The 7932-nt window shown below is 54.4% G+C and overlaps 1 protein-coding gene across 2 annotated transcripts in view; it reads right to left on the bottom strand.

Moving 5' to 3' along the window:
• LOC113209653 (gastrula zinc finger protein XlCGF57.1-like) overlaps positions 1-5900 on the bottom strand; it is an 8692-nt gene extending 2792 nt beyond the window's left edge. Inside the window, exon 1 of one of the 2 annotated variants that reach the window (XM_052268803.1) lies at positions 5177-5900. The gene's annotated coding sequence lies outside the window, so the exon portion shown is untranslated. Of the gene's footprint in view, positions 1-1743; positions 1816-5176 lie in introns of those variants that run through there. The other variant, XM_026427298.2, reaches the window with a different exon arrangement.
• Positions 5901-7932: the final 2032 nt, after the last annotated feature.

Here is a 7932-nt window from a genome sequence, read left to right on the forward strand (position 1 = left end):
ATACAGACTTGCATGTTAAAAATAAATGCCAAATTTGCGTCTCTCTGAAGGAAACATTATAATTTGACCAATGATAGGATGCAAATTTGTAAGCCATATGACAGGTAAACTGGTTAGGATGTACACACATGAAAAGCATCAGTCGAGGGAGGGAGAAGACACAGGCCCCCGCCGGCCGGGTGAGAGGGGAGGAGAGCGGGGAGGGGCGCGTGTTCTGGCAGGGACAGTAAAGGGGGGGGGGGGGGTGAGCAACCAAGTAGCGGTCTAAAAAGGATCAGGACGGTCATCGGAGTCCAATATGAGACCCCATGATATTTATACCGCGGCGTACAAATATCATGGGGCCTCCAATGACGATCCGGATCCTTTTTATTTATGGGCCTCATAATATTTGGATACCCCCCCCCCTCCCGCTATTGTCCACAGACAGATGTGTGTGTGGGCGAGGGGGGGGGGGGTAAACAAACCCTTTGGCGCGGTATCATCTTCCCCGCCTGCGGAGCTGCGGTCGCGCACCGCGGTGGACGCGAGCTGAGAAAAGGAAACGGTTCCATGGGAACAGTACCCCCCCCCCCCCTCTATCCTTTTCGCACATCTCTCACAGCCGCTTGCCGCTCCTCTTCTACGCACCGCACCTGCCCCCCCTCCCCCCTCCCTGCTTCCCCCGTCAGATCCCCGTAGCGGTCCCCGGCCTCGCCCCGCCATAAGCCGAGGCAGACATTTGAATGCCCCGCCAACTCATTATGGCATCGCCCACCACCAAAATGTGCGGTCAGGGACGGGCAGAAAGGGGGGAGGGGGGCGCCTAGCAGGTAGGCAGGACGGTGGGGAGAAAAGGGAGTGTTGCAAGAGGTCGTTTTGAACCTTGTGCAGTCACAAATTTGTATCTACGGTTGGACGAGGTAAATATTTGTTCTACGTTACATCTTGCAAAGCATCTTGCCTTGGGCAAAATATGACCATTGCTATTTAGAAAGCAGGGGGCTGTCCAGGACACTTCCCCGGGCTGCCCAGGGCACCGTCTAGGACTCTCCCCGGAGGAGTGCCCAGGGGCCTCCCCGACGGCCTCCCCGGGGGACTGCCCCAGGGAGAGCCCCTGCGCTGCACTCGCTACACGCGCCAAGGGCCGAGGGGGCTCTGACAGGGAAACTAAGCTAGGTGTAAATCCCCGATTTTGCTCAGACTCGGTATATATTTGTCTCTTCACTGTAAAAAAATATGTTCGTACATGTACGATTTACTTTGTAATTTGCCATTTACAAAACGAGTCGTACATGTACAACTTCCCATTTTCGCTCTTTATTCGATTCCAAGTCGATACACAGGGCTTGTAAATTTTACTATTTTTAATTGTAATTGTACGACTTCTTCCATGGAAAATATTCCTGCACCCGGTTTCTTACAGGTCTAGGATCTAGAAATCTGTTATCTAAACACCGCACGGTACCGTACCTCGAAACCCTTTTTACCGGGCTAAACAACATCGGGTGCCACCGTGAGGGACGATAGGCAAACCCTACAAGCGACATGCAATATGCAACACATGAGTGCGATCAGCCACCCATGTACATGTTATTTACAATTACATTACAAACTAAGATAATATTATGAACTTTTTCATTCATAGCTTACGGATTTCTGTCAACATGCTCAGCTTACGCATTTTTCAATACGCCAGTATGAAGAAAAACGTTCATAATAACGACTAGAAGTTTGCTCTACATACTAACAACGACAACATACCTGGTCCGTATCCGAGGGCGACGCGCGGCCTTTGGGTGCGGCTGCAGCGGTGTGAAGCTCTGTCGAGGGCTGCGTCCAGACTGTCCGCCCGAGCCCTCTAACGGTTCAGCCGGCAGGTTCAGGTTGGGCAGGTGCATAAGCAGGTTCTGGCCTAGGCGGCCGCGCGCCCTCGGGAGTCCCGAGCCCCTGCCGAAGTCGTGTTCGTGCCCTGACCTGGACCCGAAAGGGCGAGGCCGGCGGATGGACCCCGACCCCGTACCTGGGTCAATCCAGGAGCTGGCGACGCTCACCTCACCTGACCGATACCTGACCCCACGCCCAGAAGGCTCCGTATGGACACTTTTGTGTGCCTTCCGGCCAGATTGCGCGCAGGTCTGGGTATTGTGTCCGATACTTCACTATAAATTCAAGCATACACCGATTTTTCTGTTTCTCTTGATTGTTTCCTTTTTCCTCTCTTATTTATTTTTCTTGATTTTTTTCTTGATTTTTTCGCTAATTTTTTTTCTTGGTATTTTACTTGAATTTTTCTTGATTTCTTTTGATTTTTTGAGTGAGGGATACCTTTGTGCGGCCGACTGCAAGACAGGCGGGCGCACACGCGGGCGGATAACCAAAACACAAAACACGCAGAGGAGAGGGATAGGCATAGTATTTTGTTCCTCCACAAATTGAAATCGTGCCGCGTCAGATCGGCGCGGCGGCCCCTCCGCTACCCTCCGCCTGCGGCTCGCGGCTCGCGGCCCGCGCCCTCGGGTCCGGCGTCGCCGCCGCCGCGGTCCCTGCCGTACCGCAAGGAGACGTCGTGATCCCGCATGCCGCGTACGCAGCACATAGTAACGGAGACGGAACAGATTTTGACCCACATTTTATAAAGCTGGGCAGCGGTCGCCGCCGCACCGCAACTTAATCCTAGTTAGCTCGGCAGAGGAAGGGGGAGGGGGCGACGCGTTGCCAAGACTCAGCTCGGCAGTCTTTTTATCTATCCGGCCTACCAAGTCCGTTGAACCTCTCTGTGCTGGCGCGGCTAAACAGTCAATCACAACCCTAGAGGGAACGGTATCCGAGCGGCCCTTTGGCGACAATGTGTGCCCGCACGTGCAGCACGTAGTGTCCAAGGTCCTACAGTAGGTTGTGTCACTTGGGGTATCGTGCTCTCATTGGTTGACTGATCGTGACGTCAGCGTCAGTTCGCTCGCGCCAAATTTGAAAATACCTGTCAACTCAATTTTATTTTAACAGTAATTAACCGAACGGACTATAAAAATATACCATCGGTGTGGCATAAACAAGGTGTGGGTAAACTTTGAATGATGAATTTCAACCGGATCGTTTGTTTGCGTACTGATATGTAACGGATAAGAGTCAACCTAACCTCTCATCCAATATGGCCGCCCTTCTGGCACCGGCGGCCGGCAGATTCTGACAGATGTCATCCGTTTCATATCTCACTACAGAACGACCATCCAAGCCCAAACGTGGTGCAATATCTAAGTAGGGGACAAAATAATGATATTCTCGACATTATTTTTCCTGAAAATGAATATTGTGAGTGAAATTGTGTGAACACTCGATCAGCTATTTGAACTACGGCGCGAGAGTACTGACGGTGACGTCACGATCCGTCAACCAATCAGAGCACGATACCCCAAGTGACACAACCTACTGTAGGACCTTGCGTAGTGTCAGCTTGAAGAATGTCCCTGTGGCGGTAGAGGAGAACGCCCGTCTGTCGCACACGTACACCACACCCATCGCCCGCCTCTCTATCCCTCCCTCTCTCTCGCACACGAGCACGCAAATGCGACTCGCGCGGAGTTCACCTGGAAAACGGTACTACTACCCGATTGTGAGTCGCCGGCGAGGGGTGGATAACTCCTGAATTGGGTGTACAAATTTCAAGAATTGAATTTGAATTAGGTTGAATTGAATTTGAATTAGACTGAGTTGGAATGAATTGGTTTGAATTTTTGCGATTTTATGTTAATGAATTAGCGTGAATTAGCGTGAATTGGCTTGAATTGACTTGAATTGAATATAAATTGTCTTGAATTGGACTGAATTAATTGAATTAGTTTTGAATTCGTTTGAATTAAATTGAATTGGCCTGAATTAGTTTGAATTGGTCAGAATTAGGGGTGTACACTTGGCCGGGGAGTTATCCACCCCTCGGTCGCCGGCCTTAGGTTAGGCAGTAGGGATCCGCTGACGGCGGCGCAGAGGCGCGGACTTGCGAAAGGACCGCTTCGGCTTCATTGCTTCGGTGCACGTGGAAATCGAGAAAGTAAAAATCTTGGAAGTGTGAGGCTAAGTTTGGAAGCGGGCAACAACCCCACACCGATGTGCCCGGCAGAACAAACAGCGGCTAACAGCTCGGTGACTTTGGGGCCTAAGTGAAAAGCGAGGAGTGTCATATCGGGGTGGGGCGGGTGAGGCGGGGCGAGGCGAGGCGGGGCGGGGCGGGGCGAGGCGGGGCGGGGTGGGGCCGTTCGGGGCTCCAAGCGCGGCGCGGTGGGATCAGTGACACCGACATGACGTCAGACTGTGTGTGTGTGCCTTTCCCATACGCCCACCACAAGACACCACACGGCGCACCGTTGTTCCTTTTGCCTCAAAAAAGTTTGCTTTCCCTGTCAACCGTGGCAGGTGAGGTAAGCTGAAGGTGAGCCATGTGAGCTATGCAGCCGCCATGGCATCACCAAAGCGTCATCACAGCAGGACCCACTTCAGTCAAGGCTCCCAACTCCCATTCATGTGTGCAAATTGCTGAGGAAACTAGAGAGTTGGTAATTTTCATTATGTTATGGTTATGGTGTTTTTTACGATACTTCAGTGCATTGAGTGGCGGTCAGTAACAGTCGCATTTTGTTAGAAGACTGTTGAATGAAGAACAATCAAGACAAAGTAGCTCCATTCAAATAGAGTTAATGTGAATAAAAGACAAGTACACCTAGTGACCTGTGCAACAAACAACATTCTGGAAGTGGCACTTGTTTTCACTAAATTATAAACTTTGCAATTTTTTCAAACGTATAATGTTTAATTTCTAAATCACATATCAAAATGTAGTTAGAGGTTTGAACGGGTTAATTGTTCTATAGATTCTGCATTTCAAATGTGTATTCAGATCAAGTTCTGCATAATCACTATCCAAATTTAGTTAGAGATTTGAACGGGTAAAATGATCTGGGAACATTGCATTCCAAATATATATATTCAGCTCAAGTTCCACCAAACCAATATCGTCGATTCATAAAACTTTCCAAAGAAAACATGGGCGAACATAGGGCGAACCACATATCAAGACGACAAAAGCTATCTTTGCACATCATTTTTCACTGTGCTCTAGGGTACTTGAGTTTTCCATCTTTCATTCATTCAATTACAAAAGCCACTTTCGTTCACTTTCATTCAATTGTTGTACTTGACTTACCGACCGGATGACTTCATCCTCGAGGCACCCGAGCACAGCCACAGCAGCACCTTGCAGCAGACAGCCGTCGCACTTGTTGATCATGATGGATCCGTTTGGCGTCCTCTTGGAGGTTAGAACCAGGGTTAAAGTTTCGAGCAACTGCAACTGTCTCTGTCTCTATCGCACCGCAGTCCCTTTAATCGGAAGTGAGATAAATATAACGGACTTACGGGGTCGAGTGGAGGTTAGAGAACGTTCACAACGCCACTCGTCACACGTCACATTCATTCGAAATCACTCGAACGCGCACGAACGTCACAAATATGTCACACACCTCGTGATGTAAACCACGCAAAGCGACACAATGAAAATTGCAAAACACGAACACGAGAAACGGTAAATCAACCAAATCGCGATGTATGCGGTGTGGAACAGAGTTGAGTTGACAGCTGACGCGAGACCGAGCCCAGGGGCGGACTGACGGACGGCGGGTGGCGGGTGGCGGCCACGGCGGCGGGGTCGTTTCGAAGGGATCCCCAAGGCCGCCAGGACGCCGCCGCCGCCGCCGTGCTGCTGCGCCGCTGTCGGCTTTGGCGGCGGCCTTCTCCTTCTCCACGGCGCCGATCTCAAATAATCTGGACGAGAAAAGCTTTTGGTAATGAGTCGTTAGCGGCGCGACGCGGCGGCAGCTGATTGGCTGCGTCAATCACGGGGTTACAATGGGCTCACTCACACACACACGCACACACACACACACACACACACACACACACAGAGCGTGCGCGTCACGCTGCGCGCTGTTACGTTGTGTAACGTAAGCCTTCAAAGAGCCCCGAATGTGTTTTTAGATCGGCAGGATAAAAGCTGTGAAGTAAATAATTTGTGCGTCTTCCGAGAAGAGGTGGTGGTGGCGGTCGCTGCCGGCGGCGGCGCGGGGATGTGTCAGGAGAGGGGGGAAGACACGGGGGGGAAGGACGAAGCTCGCCCCTCGGCTGACCTTTTGCAGGGCGGCCGGGGCCGGCCCGCCTGGCGGACTACAAGTCCAGGACCTGGACCTGGACCTGGAGGGGTCCACAGGGAGTCCGGGCCGGAGGGTCCTGGCCGCCAGGCCTCCTCCGCTTCGCCCGGGCGGCGCGGCCCACGCAATTCTGCGCTTCATTGCCCGCCCAAGGACGCACCGGCGGCACCCCACCTCGGCGCTCTGCTGACTCTCTCGCTCATTCCGTCCCGACCGAAAGGGAAGGGTTCGGAGAGAGGGCGTGGACAGGAGGGGGGAGGGGGGAGGGGGGGGGCTTTTCGGCGGCTGTTCATAACTCTCCGGGAAGAATAAAGAAGATACGGCCGATATGTTGCTCTGCCCGGCTGCTGCCCCTCTCCCCGTCCGTGAAGGCCATACGATGGAGGTGAACCCGGAGCGCGCACGTCGGGCCCGACACCGCACCGGGCGTCTCTCTCTGCATATCGTGACATTTCTACCCCGCGAGCACCCACGCGACGCGCGCGCCCGGCGGAGAAAAAGTCAAGACGACGACGAATTGGGCTCGTCAGTAAAGTAAAAGAGCAGCGACTCCACGACAAGTTCGCGAGCACACACACACACACAGCCAGGCCCAGGCTCTGCGAGTCCCCTCGCGCGCGGCTCCAGCGGATGTCCCCTCCCCCCTCCCCCTTATCCTCCCCCCCGGAGACATCGACCCCGGCGGCGGGCCTCTTGGACGACGGGGCGGACCCGGCCCATGCGCGCGAGGCAAGGCGCCCAGCGGCAGGGAAGCGGCGCCAACTTCGCCATCTAGCTATTTGCATATTAGTCTTCATTACCGCGGCATTCCTTATTCCTCCCCGCCTCCGGGGGCTTCTTCTCTGGGCCGGGCCCTGGGGGGGGGGGGGAGGTGCCGAAACCACGTGACCGGGGAAGGAGCAGCACGCATGAGGGGGGACGACGTCCCGTGCCAGCCGCGTGCTCTCAGCAAGCCCTTTACAGAAAACAAAACGAACAAAACATCACGAAAGAACGCCAATACAGACAGACGGACAGACAGACAGACACGACGTGGTTTCTGCGCGGCCCCCTCCGCCGGCTCATCCACTCCCGGCCGCCTTCATGTGCGTTTTATTGCAGCTTATTCCATTTCGGAGCGCGAGCCTTGTCCCCGCGGATAAGGCTGGCCGCCGCCCCCTCCACCACCGCCAGGACGACGACGACGATGGGCTTGACCTGGCGGGAATTCCACGTGCGGGGGCGGTTGCGGGACGGGCTGTGGGGGAGGAGGGACTGGGAGTGGGGGTATAAGAGCGTTCCACGACGCATGCAAAATGGGACCTGAAGAAGCACAAACTGGCCCCGCCGCTCTAAGACAACGGTGACGTCCTGGCGCGACGTCAGTCACGGCGCTGGCCAATGCGCGCTTGCAGCCTTGCAGGAGGAATCGTACGGATTCGGCCGGGCGCCGCGGTGTTGTTGTTCCTCTCGTGGTTCCGGTTTGGACACAAACAGAACACACTCGCTCCTTCCTTTCCCCCTCCTCCTTGCCCCGGGGCGGCCTCATCCTCCTCGATCGCCTCCGGGGCCGCCTTCCTCCTGCGCCGGAGGCCTCCGGGTCAGCTCCGGGGCGGCCGGGTCGCCGCCGGCTAGCCTCCGGCAGACGGGCGGGTGATGTCATTCCCCGGCGCTGGAGCTGGCGCTGCTACCCGTCCGATGATGTCACTTGCCTCACAAAAATACGATACGGCCTTCATTAATTACAACGAGCCGAGAGGCGGGGCGGGGCGGGGCG

This window comes from Frankliniella occidentalis, unplaced genomic scaffold (assembly GCF_000697945.3).
Source record: "Frankliniella occidentalis isolate FOCC.00 unplaced genomic scaffold, Focc_3.1 Scaffold76, whole genome shotgun sequence".
Lineage (NCBI taxonomy): Eukaryota > Metazoa > Arthropoda > Insecta > Thysanoptera > Thripidae > Frankliniella > Frankliniella occidentalis.